At 42.4% G+C, this 15,646-nt stretch overlaps 1 pseudogene; it reads right to left on the reverse strand.

Moving 5' to 3' along the window:
• Positions 1-6,033: 6,033 nt before the first annotated feature.
• Positions 6,034-9,411, reverse strand: LOC118499423 (annotated as a pseudogene).
• Between the last annotated feature and the right edge of the window lie 6,235 nt (positions 9,412-15,646).

Genomic DNA, 15,646 nt, shown 5'->3' on the forward strand with positions numbered 1-15,646 from the left:
TAGTTTTACTGCCAGGGTGGTGAATTCTGCTTCAAAGTGTGTCAGCAGTTTATCGGGTGCAGGGATCCATGACTCACCAAGGGGACAATAAAAAGGAAGTCTGTCACACACCACGCCCTCTCCGGGGTCATGGTACATGCCTAATCGTGTCTTAGATTTTACGATCTACTGTTGACACAGGATATTCTTTCTGAAGTTGTGAGTACCAGATCAATTCTGTTAGGTAAGGCTGAGTGTTGTGAAATGTGGGTGAGGGTAAGATTGCAATTACCTGTATTTATCCTGTCGGCCATTGCAATCGCCAGCAATGACAGGAACACAATGAGAAGGAAACCCACATGACTCCGGTCTTCTGAATTAGAGAAACTGTAAGGATTCCATCATCTCATCTGACATGCCCATGTGGGAACTGGCCCATTCTTTATGACACCACGGGAGTTTCTTTTGTTGTGTTTATTTTGCTTTGGACTTTTGCTTTGTGGTAGAATAACAGGCAAAATATGACATCCCCATTCTTTTCTTTTAAATTGAGGTAACATTGGTTCATAGAATTATATACATTTCAGGTATGCAACATTATAATTTGATATCTGTATTACCCATTTCACCCTCCCCCCACCCTCCTTCCCCTCTGGTAATCACCATTCTGTTGTCCATATCTATGGGTTTATTTTCAATTTGCTTTATTTGTTTGTTACTTTTTTTGTTTTATATTCTACACAGGAGTGGCATCATATAGTTTTTGTCTTTTTCTGTCTGACCTATTTCCTTAGTGTAATGTCATCAAGATCCTTCCCATTCATTTATCTTTGCTCTGTGCACTTGTTTACAGTACTCTGGGTCTGCCCACTATTTGAGACTTGCTCTCACTAGCCCTGTTTCCTCAACCAGACACCCCTGGGCTTCCTGGCATGCCTTGTCCCCTCCCTCTACTCATTCCTAAATCACCCTCCTATCTGGATTCTAGCTGCCTTGCTCTCAGTCTTTAGAAGTGTATGTTCTCCAAGCACCTCATTTGAACAGAACTCTTTAAAAGACAGAGGTTGCAACCATTTTGTTCAAATCAAAGGGGTGCACCCTTCCTGCACTTGTGGGAGTGCGAGGAAGGCCTGCTGGAATCAGCCGGGCCTGGTAGGAAAGAGGATATTTCTGAGAAGTCCTTCTTATTGCAATCTCAAAATCGCCACCCAAGGCACCTGCCTGTCTGCCCTCAAATGGGGGCCCTACTGTTGATTACTTAATTGTCTCTAGAATAGTCATTCCCAGGTGGTGGGATCTCACAGAAGTCTTTCTCTTTTTTAGAGGATTCCAACTCAAAATGGTCAGTCTATTTTGTCAAGTAAGAATGTTTAAAAAAAAGCTACCAATGATTATTGTCATTATTTTGCAAATAACAGAAAAGAATAGACATGGAGGGGGTCATCATGAAGGTGGTCCTTCATTGAATACATTTATTTTATGTTCATAGTTTCCTCGTACCAAAGACTGGTAAATCTTTGCTCCTGAGCTAGCGCTGGCCCATGAACCAGCACTTGGAAACCATTGCTCTGGATCGCATGTTTGACTTGCTAGGGAGGAAAAATTTTTCTCTACCCTTCTAGGTTCTTCTGGCTGGTCTAATAATCACATTGATGTGAGACAGATTAGCAAGAGAAAAACAAATTAAAGCCGAATAACATGCATACCTCCCACAGACATGGGCGAGACCCAGGTAAAGTGACTGACTTGACGAATGACCTAAGCCATCACCTTAAATACCACCTTCAGCTTAAGATGACCGTAGCGACTCAGTGATGGGAGGTGGTGGGAAAAGCACAGTAAACAAGGGTGATGCAGATCTAAGTCCTGCTGAAAAGAATTTCTGAGAAGAATTTCTAGAGATTGAGATAACACCCTCACAGAAGGAGATTTCCCTCACAGGTGTAGATGTCCTTTCACAAAGGATAACTTCTACTTGATTTTTAGAGTTTCTCCCATGTCCGCTGTTTCTTACTGGTAGCCAGCCTAAAATAACCAATATTCCCAAAGAGGCATATTTTGGAATGGCAAACTGTGTTCGCCTTCAGGCCGAAGCTGTGATTAGCCACCTATACTTCGCAGGTTATGGTAAACAGAAAGTTCACTGCGTGTGCATTTGCTCAGTCAATCATTCCAAAGTGATTAAGAAAAGCTTGGGCTGGAGACCCAGACACACCTTCATCCAAGGCCTGGTTCTCTCCCCTGACAAAAGGGTGACCTTAGGTGCACCTTTTCAAAACTTCTGCTGCTAGATTTACAAAATGGAGAAACAGCAAAAATTCACTGATTTATTATGAAAGTAAAATAGGATTGCCAAAGGGCCTGCATTTTGATGACGTAAGAATGTGAAACCTGCATAGTTTCATAAGAGTTCATTTGAGCCAAACTGAAAACAATACCAAGGACCAAGATCTCAAATGCAGTTTCTTGTATGCGTTTGGAACTAAGGAGGGAACCTAAGGAGGATTACAGGAAGGTAGGAGGAAGCAAGGCAGGGATTGGATTAGAGGATAGTTCACCAGATCATGAGTTCTTTTCAGGGTGGTTACTCTTCCCATGGGTCAGAGAAAGGAATGTCAAAAGATTATTAACCCAGATGCACAGAAACAATGAACAGGGCCAGCTTAAGGCAAAAATCAACATTTTACTTAAAAGGTTATGTGCCAGAGTTGTAACTATCCACCATGACCAGCTCAGTTGGAATTCATGATCAGATCCCCCTATGAAGTTACTACGTTCAGTTGAATTTATTACAGCTCCCCTTCTTCACCCACAAACATTGTATAGTGGGTAGAATAGTGGCCCCCCAAATATACATCCAAACCTTAAACTCCAAAACTTACAAATGAAACCTTTTTCTTTGCACATAGGAGAATCTTTGCACATATAATTAAGAATCATGAAATGAGATCATCTTGGATTTTGGTGGGCCCTAAACCCAAACACAGAGTCCTTATCAGAAAAAGGCAGAGACTGGGGTGAACGTCTTGTGACAGCAAAGGGAGAAACCAGACTGTTGATGCCACAAACCGGGGGATGCCTGAGGTCATCAGAAACTGGAAGACTCAGAGAAGGATCCTCCCCTAGAAACTTCGGAGGGAGCGTAGCTCTGCCCACAGCTTGATTTGGGGCCTCAGACCCGCAGAGCTGGGAGAATGTACATTCCCATTGTTTTAAGCCACCCGACGTGTAGTGATCTGTGATGGCAGCCTAGGAAGCTAATTCACACTGAAAGTAAGACCATACAGCACCTAAAACCTGTAAAACTTACCTACTCTAGATCCATTCAACTCTAGGCTGAGGAACTTAGACTTGAAAATCAATGTTTAAAGTAGTACTAATTTTAGAAATATGCCAGCAGAAAATACCATATTTTTTGGACTATAAGACTCACCCCCCCAAAAAAATTTGAGAGGATAATGGTTGTTAATGCTGCTGTTGAGTTCTGTTTACATTTGCATTGGTGAAATATTATGTTATTTATGTTATTAACTATTTTACCATGTTTTTTGCTTCAAAATTTTGTTTCCTATGTTCCTTCTCTAAAACCTAGGTGTGTCCTTATGGTCTGAAAAATACGGTAATGTGTGTAAAGTAGGACAGTGGATTAACTACTTTTTTCTTCAAAAATATGAAAATGTCTTTTTATGCAAAATATTTTGCAATCAATAGATAACATTCTTTAGGGTTGAGGGCTACTTACACTGGTCCTACAGTGTCCTAATTAGCTTTTCCTTAATGTGTGTTAAGCATGAAAGAGGGGAAGAAAAAGAACAAACAGAAAGAGCTTACATTTCACCCGCAAATCTGTTGTGTAGCCTGTAAACTCAGGAAAGCCTGCAAATTCCCCCAGTACATTTTTGGTATAAACATTTTTTATTTTGATTCTCTCACTCACACACACAGACACACTCATGCTAATGAGAACATTTTAAAGCAATCATGAGCTCAAAGATAAGTGGTAAAGGAGGGTTTTCTTAAATGCTTTATACTATCCTTCCTCTGTCTTCATTTTGAATCATTCTCTCTGAAGATTTTCCAATAATCTGGCACCCTCCGATGGAGCTGAAGTGGGCTTCTTCCCTGGAGCGTTGTCACTGTTTACCGGGGATAGGAGGTACAAAGTCCAGGACTCACAACTCAATGTAGGAAGGGAAATGGGTGTCTCCAGGGTAGCCCAGCCAGGGAGCGGTGAGGCCCTGGGCTTAGCTTGGGGGGGACCCCTGGCTCCATCACTGACTGCTGTGAGCCCCAGAAAAGTTACTAAGCCTCTCTAAGTCTTGACTTCCTCATTTGTAAAGTGTAGATAATGATAGTACACATTAAGGTTTTGAGATGAATGAATGAAATACATATCGCTAACCCTTGTGGCCACTTCTGTCTTTACCTTAACTTACTCATGCATTTGACATAGCTGGTGACTTTCTTGATTCCTTCCATTTTTTTTAACTCCCTGAGCATCTGTCCTTTTCCTACCCATAAACATGGAAGTGTCCTGCATCTCTTATCTTCTCACTCCCTTGACAGCTTTAGCCAGGCCTGTGGCTTCACATAGCATGTTTTTGCTGATGTTACTCAAATCTAATCTCCAGGCTCCCTTCTGAGCTCCAGGTGCATTTACCCTTCAGCTCTTTCCCTGACATTTGTGTAATAAGCATTACAAAGTTGGCATGTCCACACCTAACTCTTGGTTTTCCTCTCCAGATCAGCTTCCCGTCCTCTGGTATTGCCCATCTCCATAAATGGTATTGCAAGTTTGCATTCAGGGCCAAGCGTGCCTTCCCTCTTGACCTCATCCAAGCCCATCTGCAAATACTGCCATCATAAACTCAGAGTATTTCCAGGATGCACTTATTCTCGCCTGCTCCAATTTTAGCTCATTCCTTCAAACCATCGTCATCTCCCTCCTGGACAAATGTGGTAGCCTCCTAACTGACCTCCCAGCTTTTTCTCCACTAAGCAATTAGAACAATTCCCTTAAAACCTATGTGGATATATTCCTGCACAGCGATCTCCAATGGCTTCCCCTTCTCACTTAGGCCCCAGCCACCCGGTGCACCTCATCCTCCAACGCTCTTCTCTTGCTCCCTCTTTCACCACGCCAGGGCCTTCGCAGGCTCAAGGCACTGCTGTTCCCTCTGCCTGAACAGCAGATACCTACTCACCAGAATGACCTTCCCAGGTCACCCTCTGCTCCCCTTTATCCATGCTCAGACCTATATTTCTTCTCAGGACTTGTCTACTTTGCATTATATATGTATTTGTTGTCTGTCTCTGTACTGGAATGTAAACTTTATGAGAACAAGAACTTTGTGTTTTTCATTGCTGTATCCTTGGCACCTAGAATGCTGCTTGACACATTAATAACAATTGAATGAATGAAGAATGGATGAATGAATGAGGTGGTGCTATCAGGGGTGTCCAACCTTTTGGCGTCTCTGGGATACACTAGAACAAGTAGAATTGTCTTGGGCCACACATTAAATACACGAACACTAACAAAAACTGATGAACTAAAAAAAAGGTTTTAAGTAAATTACAATTTTGTGTTGGGTTGCATTCATAGCCATCCTGGGCCACTTGCAGCCCAGGGGCTGCAGGTTGGACACCCTGCACATGAAAGCGCTGAGCATAGTAGGGCATATGATATGTGATTGGTAAATGCTACCTGCTGCTGTGCTTGTTATTTTTACTGTTAATTATTGTTTGTCTAGGTGCTTTACATACCCTGCCTCTCCTCCTGGTCTTTCAACATTTAGACCGCCCATGGCACACCCAAACCTCCCCACTGGAACCTAAGAACATAAGAAGAAAGAAATGGAGATCTCTGAGGCGAGAGGAATGCCATTGGCTAACTCTCTTTTGTTGTCTCAGGGTTTGCTTCTGCCAGATACACACACAGGGAGGATGGCTGGATTAAATTGTTGTCTAGTATAGCCAGCAAATGCCTTGGACATTTTTTCCAGTTCCAATAATGTGTTCTTTCCTTTTTCTATTCCAGCCAAAATTTAATTTTTTTTGGACTTTTAATGACTGAAGCAAAAAAGATCTAAAACTGCAGCTTCTGGAAAAACCATCTGTCCTTGCTGGTCTTATACCTCTCTTTGAACTTGACCTAGGCCTCCCATCAGGCCTTGTGTTTCAGAGCAGGGTCTCTGAAGACATCTTTGTTGATGACAGATTTGTCCAAGGGGATATCCACAGGGTACCTGTGGGCATAAAGTGATTGTCGTTACAAACTTTCACAAAAGACTTGATCTTTGTCCTCTTGGCAATTTCCTTCTTGCCCATGGCAGCTGTCACTTTGCAGGGATAATGGTCAATTCCAGCTTTGGGAGCATGGCTACAGGGGTGATCTGATGTGCCACCCTCGATGCTCTTCACGATGACCGCTTGGTGCCTAGAGTTGCATCCAGCCAGGACCAACATGATCTTCCCAGGTGTCCTACACTTCCCCATTGTGACAGCAGCCACTGGGGCCCAGAACAGAGAGGAAGCCCCACACTTCCACCAGCCTGTCACCCCAGCCTTAAATATTTCTGCCTCCACACTACACCTCCCACACTGGCTTTCAAAGTAGCCAAGAGGAACATCTGGGGTTCAGAAAACACAGTCACTTTTACCTTGAGTGACTATTATTAATTGGCATTGGAAACTGTTATCCAATGACCTATCTCAAACTTAATTTGTTATTGATCTACCCATTTTTTGAGCTTTGGGCCACATGTTCTACATGGACATGTCAGGGAGAGAGGAGCACGTGCCTATGGTAAACATGCCTCAAAAGCAGTAAGCAGAGTTCTTGGGAAATGCTGGGGCAAGGATAAGATGCTTTTCTTTACTTCTGGGATGGGGCCTGCCTCAAGCAGCAACTCTTCCCTGGAAGGCAGCCAAGTCAACCCAAGATAAGGCCTGTCATGGACACCTGTTCTGTGCAGACATCCGGGCGACTGGAGCTACTGGAGTTAGTGTCAGGCTCAGGTCAAACACCACCTGGGGACCAGCACCAGGAGAGAACTGGAAAATTACTAACTCAAAGGCCCAGAGGACTGGGTCTCGGTCCAGAGCTACCTGAGCCCCCATCCACCCTAAGGGCAAAACATTCTTTTGGAGAAAAACTGGCAGCTTTCTTAGACAGAAGGAGACAAAATCACTGACTCAGGAAAACCAGACCCTCTCTGGAGGGGCGAAGCCTTTTAAGACATGACTGGAACATTTCTTGGGTAAAGCAGTTCACCAAAAAACAAACTCAGAGGTTCGCCTCCAACCAAAACAAGTTTCTCTGTGAGCAGCTCCAGCACTGCCTCCGCCCCAGGTCAGGCCACTCAGCTTCTCCTGAAGGTCCAGTCTTTACTTTGGCCACAGGGACCACACCCTGGCGTGTCCCAATTCCTGACCTGCCACAGATCCCAGGCCTGCCTGCAAGGATGCCCTACCTCAGTCCAGCGGGGCTCCCCTCCTAAGCAACCCCTAGCTCGGTCCACCTCTGGCAGCATGTCCAGCTCAACTCAGCATGGATGTGGTCAAGCCAGAAGAAGCATAAGAGAAGAAACTGGAAGAACTGGCTTTGGAATCAGAGAGACCAAAAATTCTATGTCCGCAAATTTTAGCTGTGCAGACAAGCAGGCCTGCTTGGGAACTAATATGGGTGCTTTTCTGCATTCGTGTTCCCTGGCAACAGGTAGTGGGTCCAAGGACTCAAACCCTACCAGGCCAGCCACCCGTCAACCAAGCTTAGATGAATCAGGAGGCCTAGGGCCTTAGGGTTTACAAATTAGAAACACTACTAAGCAATACCCAGAGTGTTCCAAAGGAGAAAGAAAACTGAGAGTTTTTATAGTAAAAAGTACATTCTTGAGAAAAATCAGTCCTGCATTCTTAGCCTCTGGAGGGTCCCTGGTTCTAGTCCCTTCCTGAGGGAAACTGCTATTGGCTTGGTTGTGTGGGACATAGTTGTATATTCATAATAAAGCCCTCTTTTCAACTTAGGCTAGTTTAAGCTGACGTCTCTTATATTCAAAAAGGAATTCAACTAATATGCCTTCTCATAAATTAGTTGTGAGAAATGTGTGGTTCGTGCTTTGGATGTGTATCCAAGAAATCATTCCCTAATCTAAGGTCCCAAAGACTTTTCTCCTATGTTTTTTTCCAGAAGTATTGTCATTGCATTGAATGTATAATCTATTTTTAGTTAATTTGTATAGATGGCATGAAATATGGTTCAAGGGTTATTATTATGCATATGGGTGTCCAATTGTCCCAGCACCACTTATTTAAAATATTATTCTTTCTCCATTTCATTACCTTGGCATTTCTGGGAAGAACCAATTGGCCATATATGCGAGGGTCTGTTTCTGACTCTTCATGCTATTCCACTGATGTGCACGTCTACTTCACCGGCACTGCACTGTGGTGACCAAGTCTTGGAATCAGGTGGTGATCAAGTCCTGACTTCTCCAGATTTGCTCTTCTTTTTCAAAATCGTTTTGGCCACCCTCAGTCCCCTCCTCTTCTTTTTTCAAAGGATTTTGATTGAGATTATCTTTAATCTGTAGGGCAATTTGGGTAGAATTAATATCTTAATAATGGTGATGTCTCTGATGCATTAACATATTACACATCTCCATTTATTTAGGTCTTCTTTAAATTCTTATCATTTGTAGTTTTCAACATACAAGCTTGTGCACATTTTGTGAGATCTATTCCTAAGTATTTCATGGATTTTAATACTATTGTAAGTAACGGGTATTTTTTTATTTCTTTTTCCAGTTTTTCATTGTAGGATATAAAAATACAATTGATTATTTTATATTGAGTTTGCATCTATCCTGTGACCTTGCTAAACTCACGTATTAATTCATAGTTTTCTTATAGAATCTTTGGGATTTTCCACATAAATTATCTTGTCATCTGTGAATAACAATTTTTTCCAATGGTGTATACTTTTTATTTCTTTTGCTTGCCTGATTGCATTGGCTAGGACCTCCAGTCAGGTGTTAAGTAGGAGTAATGAGAGAACATATCTTTTAAGCCCAACCTTAGTGGGATTACGTTTGTTTTATACCATACTATATACCCAAGCACATTGCACCATGGTTGGCACACCATAAGCACACAAAAGAGATTGCTGAATGAATTAAAACAATGTTACCTCATCTATATGGAGATTAAAGTGACACAGGTTTCATTAACACCTTGCTTAATCATCTATTGAGTCACAAGTAAAATCACGTAATAAGTAGCAGAATACCATTTTGAAGTCAGGAACATTTCCAAGTTTAATGCTCTGGTGGGGATATAGCAATTTAAGGATAAGCTATATATTATCCTGAAGATGACAATATACTACATATTTGCCTGATAAATTAATACCTAATATAATCTAATGAGTAACACTGAAAAGAAAAAAATATTCCATTAAATACAGTAACAATTAAAAGAACCACTCTTTGTTTATTTCTTTTCTGAGATATAAAGTCTGAGAAGCTAGGAGTCCAATGTCTATGTGTTACAAAAATGTTAAGGATGTTGAGTCAGTGTTAACTGTATAACGGAAAGGATAATACACTTGTCAATTTAGATATCGAATGTTGAAAAATGTATGGAAAATTCAATTCAAAAACATATTATTGAGTGCCTATTATTGTTCTAGAAGTGGCAAGTGAGAATTGGGGAGATGATATAAATATTAAACAATCAATTATATTTACATATAGTAGCAATAAAAATTGGAAATTGAAATAAAAAAAACCTGTTACTTACAATAGTATTAAAATATATGAAATACTTAGGAAGAGATTTCACAAAATGTGCACAACCTCAGGAAGTTTAACATTTTGTGGTAGGTATCAGATGCATACACTAGAAATAGAGGCTAATGAACTCATTCTGATTGCCAGCCTATAACATGGAAAGGAAATGATCAAAGTGAGCTGGAGTTACACAGGAAATATTTAAGAAGACATGATATTTTAAAAGAGCTTTAAAAAGTAAGTTGGCCAAAAAATAAATGAAAATAAGATAAAAATTATGTATTCCTTGGGGAGGTAGCAAGAATAAAAATTTAAGCTTTTCGAATATTTTTAATTACAGTCATTTTATGTTATTTTGGTCATTTAAATAAAACAAGTAAAAGCAGAAGTTGAAGAGAGGAAAAGGGGAACAAAAAGTAGCTACATTTTAATTCTAACATCCTCCATTTTATTTGACTCATTAAGAATTGCCACCGTGGGTCGGCAGGGCCAGGATGGATTGCACACACATTTACGTTCTGTGTTTCACCATAAGAAGCCAAATACAAGTCAGCAAATTATCAAGTGCTCACCTATGAAAAGGGCATTACTTCCAGAACTCTGAGAGTCAGGGGGTGGTGGGTGTGGTGGTGGTGGCAGTGGTGTTTTTGAGTGGCATGAGCAGGATCCATCCCAAGACTTTTGGTTCTTAGGCCACTTCTGAGACGCAGGAGTGAGTTAATAAGTGTCAGTACACAACGCCATCTGGTTGCATAACTGACCAGGCAAGAGGCTCCCCAAATGTTTTATTTTCTAGCAATTACCAAAAAATCAAAATTTTAAAAGTGGTTAAGACATATATATATGTACACACACACACACACACACACACACCTGTGCTCTGATGGAAGCTGCCTCAAATCCTTTTCCCAGATTAAAAGAGGAATAAACAAGAAAAAAGACAAGCATGACATTTATGTCTGCCGTCCATAACTGTTTTCTTTTCATTTAACTTTATGCTTTCAACATGTAAAACATGAACGTTTCCAAAGCCAGAATTAGAGAGCACAGTACATTCAGAGAAGTTCTTCCATCTCTATTCTACTCTTTCTTCCCCCACTGAATTTAAATAATTTCTGGACTATACTTCCAGTGTCTCTTTTCACAAATATAAACAAATACACACCTGCATACACAACCATACTCACATTTCTTTCCTGTTTTACCCCCAAACTAGTATACAATTTTACAGTTTGGCACCTTGCTTTTTTTAACTACCAAAATACTCTGCTGATCACTCCATGTCAGCATGCAGAGATTTTCCCCCTTTCTTTTTATAACTCAACATTTTAAAAGCATCTGTGTGTTACTTTTAAAGTACTATGCAAGCAAAAATAAGTATATTATTAAAGCAGTCATTAAAAGTGAGGACTATAACTCTTCGCAGAATTTAACTAGCTAATTCCAGCTTATCTATAGCAAACGTTCAATTTCAGGATAATATACTGTCGCGAGCATAGGTTCCTGACATAGTCTTTCCTATAAGTCAGCTGGGCAACTGCTTGGCTAGCTGCCTGCTGAGCAGCGTGGCACCAAGGAATAGACAAGAGTCACACACAAGGGATCCTACCCACCCTCTAACAACCCAAGAGAAATATTAACACACAGAGACAGCAATCAATGGGGGATAACGTACCTGAATCCCAGACTCTCAGTCTGCAGGCCTGGCAGACAGCACAGTGGACAAGGGTGTTGTCAGCATCTTGCAAAGAAGGATCTCCAGAGCTGGGTGAGCAGCAGGGCAGGCGAAGTCCTCAGTCCAGCAGGGCAGAGCCTCTGGTGGCTGATGCCAAGGGAGATCAGTGTGGCATGGAGCAACACTCTGGTGTGTGGAGCTCAGTTGTCTCAGCAGTGGTGTGCAGCCTGCCTCAGTTATACATTGGAAGTGGTGCACTCTACCTTCTGGGTCTTTTTTGGTTTTTATTTATTTATTTATTTTTAGAGAGAAGGGAAGGGAGGGAAAACAGAGGGAGAGAAACATCGATGTGTGAGAGATACATTGATCAGTTACTTCTCACACACCCCCAACTGGGGACCTGGCCTACATGTGCCCTGACTGGGAATCGAACCGGCAACCTTTAGGTTCACAGGCTGGCACTCAACCCACTGAGCCACACCAGCCAGGACTACTCTTTCGGGTCTTTTTGATAAATGTCTCACCACCCCTGATGCCAAGTGGAGAATTTGCCTAGGAGTCGGTCTATGAGTGGTCCCGCTCTGCTATTCTGACCATGTGTGCAGATAGCTTAGGTGTGTCTCCTTACCAGATGTGTCTCCTTCGACTTAAGTAGTTTCCCACTTGAACCAAAATGTCATGGCTGACTGACAGCCATTTTGGTTGACATGAGTGACTCTACTTTATGTATTTTATGGTCTCTTGATTGGACTGATGCCATTTAATTGTTCCTGCTCTTCACATACACCCCCTGCCTCCAGCTATTGGGATGTGCTGAGCGGACCACTGGCCATGATAATTAGCCCAGGAAAGTTGTAACTCGGCCTGGGGCTGGAACGACACTCAGACGGCAAGCAGCTGGGGCAGGGAAACCACCTCTGCTCTCCAGAAGCCCAGATCCGGGCAGAAATCATGGCTTCACCAAACAGGACCATATTTATACAAACACGGTGAAATAGTCTATTTTATTTGGTAATTATTTTAATAAAAATTTTATTGATGAAGCCTAGTGGATCAGAGGCTTCCCTCACTGCATCCCCAGTGAGCCACATAGTGAAATTACACCAGGCCCAGATGTAGAACTATAAGTCTTGAATTTATATATATTTTGGGAGGGTTTGCTATTCATGTCAATACTAGACACCAATATGCAGGACTAAATCTTTCATCAAAACTATCTGTTAAATAAGTTGGTTATACTAAATATATGGTGGAGGATAATTTTGTGTGGCCAGTGTAGAGGACTCTATGAAGTCAGTCTCTCCTGCGTGGACAAAGCGTGCAGACCATGTCCACTGCTGCAGCTGGGCACCTGAGGTTACACAGTTCTAGAAGTGGGTGGTCCATTTTATTCTGTCCTTTGCAGCAGATAAAACTTCAACATATTCATTTAAGATCAATTCAAGGAAAAAGTAAATCAGACATGTATGTAACTTTTAGTTTCTTTTTTTGCATTAGTTTCTTCAAAAATTAGCATTAATAACTTAAGACATCGAAATAATAATATATTGTTGGTCATTTATAAAATTGTTTTGGGAAGAGCAACTTTTTCTGGGCTCTGAAATCAGTGCTAATTTGCATTTCTGATGAAGCTTTGTTAATATTCTTAAAGTTTCTTTTAGTTTTATATACTTACAAATGTCCATTGAGTTAAATACAGAGAAGTATAAAAGGAAAATAACAATACTCTGCAGCTATATCTAACCACTATTAATAATTGAGCATATTTTTCAGTATTTTTTTCTTATATGTACATATTTTTTTCTTATGCTGTTGAGTAGAGCAATCAAATCTAACCTAAAGACTTTGCGAACTGAAGGTAAAGCTATACCCTTGGAAAGATAACACTCTCCGAATCTAATTTAAATGATTTTAGGATCATTTCTTGGGGTTCTAGGCAAGATAGATTTTCCTATTCATTATCATCACTTATATTCTGGCGTGATCTTTTCAAAAAACTATTAAGTTATAAAGAGGAAGAAAGAGAGATGCCAAAAATGCTCTTTGAAATCCGTTATCTGATTTCAGGAGTTAATTATTTGACAGAAAAAAATAATTAAATGTCTCATTCATCCACTTTCACATTGCCGCCGTGTGATTGAAATTCAAAGGCCTTTCAAATATAAAAAGGGCTGTTTGCCATAATCGAAGGTGACACTCTTAAATCACTCATTTAAAAAAAATACATTTTTAGAATACTCAAACAAGGATGATGATCTTTCATTGATTTACCAAGACTTTCTCACCACGCATCCTTAAGATCACAGGTGTGTGTTTGCATCAGTCAGCAGCAGCAATGTCCTGTCCTTGTCTAGGGACCAAGCAAAGCAAACTGGACTTGATGAGGATTGATCCAGGGCCCATCAGCCCACATTCCAGACAAAGGTCAGTGTAATTCGATGGCTTTAGGTAAATTGAGCCCACAGAAACCTAGACTGACAGAATGGGTAAGCCATAAGGTGATATTTGCTTTAGAAAAGAACTCCTTCCCAGAGAATTCTTTTAAATGACAAGTTCTCTTAGTATATTTAAAATAAGATTTGACTATATTCAAACACACCTTTCAGGAATTGGCTACCGAGGACAGTCCTACACATGAGAGCTTCCTGTTTTGCTGGGAAGCCTTTCAGATAATATTGTTTGACACATTTAACACAATAAATAATCACCAAAATTTCATTTTAATTACAAAGGATGTAATTTGAGGTTACATCAGAGCCACGAGATAAATTAGTTTCCTATTTCTCAAGGCCTTGTTCACACTGTGTGGAATTTAAAAAGGTCTCTTAAACGGCATAAAATATGGAAACTATGTGATATACTTTCAAATAATTGTGAAATATCTGAAACCAGGCATTTGAGGTCTCAAGCTCACCACTGCCACAAGCTTTACAAAGCTAAATGTGAGCTAACAGACTCATTCCTAGGTGTAAAATTACTTTATTACTTTTAATAATAAATTATTTAAATCCATTATGCTACTTAAACTTGGAAAGATGCTTGTAATGGGCGAGTGCAAAACAAGAGGACAGGCTACATCCTTTGCCCCGCCCCTTCTTCAAAAATTACCCATTTCAAGAGGGCATTAAACCCTCTGGACCTTGGTGACAACTGCTCAGCAGCCCGGCTCTGCACGAGGCCCTTCCCCTCCCCCCACCCTCTGCTTTTAAAAGATTCCATTTTTTTTGCAGTTTTTGGTCCAAGGAAAAACTGGGCGGAAAGTACAGAGATTATCCATTTATCCAAGGCACTTCTCATTCACCGCGGGCCTTAAACCCGCCCGTCACTGTGCGCTGGGTGCAGAGATGGATGCTGGCGCTGCTGTCATGCAGTTTTAGGTGAAATACTCAGCACAGCTCTTGTTTACTCTGAAATCATTGGGCCACAGTACTATAAAAGATTTTTTTCCCCTTTCCCCTTTCCCCTTGTTTATTTAAAAGAAACAGACTTTTCGAGTTGTTGTTCGTTTGTTTCGTTTTTTACAAGAGCGCTGCCTTGAGAAGAATCTCGCCTTACTCTTAGTAAGTACTGGAGGCGGGTCTGAGAGCCTGCTGGGACCAGTCCCTGCGGCCCACTGCGCATTTTGCTCTGGGACCCGGGTCCGGTCGCCTCTGGAGATGCTCCTCCCGCGGCGACCTTCCCTCGGTCTCTAGCGCACGCCCAAAGCGGCACCTCCGTCTATTCCCGGTACCTCGGTGCCCAGGTGGGCCCGAATCAGACCTCAGCCCCCGCCCAGAGCAGCCTTCCCCGCACTTCCCTGCCCAAGCCCGCTCCACACCCCCCACCCCCGCACCCCCGGCCAAAGCGCGCCCCTATCGCTCCAAGGGACCTGGGTCCCGTCGCCTGCCCCTCGGCCACTCTTGCACACTCTCCAGCCCCTCCCGGGACGGCGCGGGGACCCCAGCTCTGGGCCGGACTGCAGAGCCCCGCCGCCCTCGGGGCCTCCAGATCGCTCCGGGCCCCCGCCCCTCAAGCTCGCCCCGTCACGCCCTAAGGCCCCGGGCCGCGAGCCACCGTCCCAGGGGCGGCCGGGCACCGCGACCAGTCCCACCCCGCGCGCCCAGGGAGCCGCGGAGGCGGCGGCGCTGGCAGGCAGCCCGAGAGGCGGCGGCCCCCGCGGCCTGTGAGTGCGCAGCGCCCCCGGCGGCCGCGCGGAGCGCAG

Source organism: Phyllostomus discolor, chromosome 3, assembly GCF_004126475.2.
Source record: "Phyllostomus discolor isolate MPI-MPIP mPhyDis1 chromosome 3, mPhyDis1.pri.v3, whole genome shotgun sequence".
NCBI lineage: Eukaryota > Metazoa > Chordata > Mammalia > Chiroptera > Phyllostomidae > Phyllostomus > Phyllostomus discolor.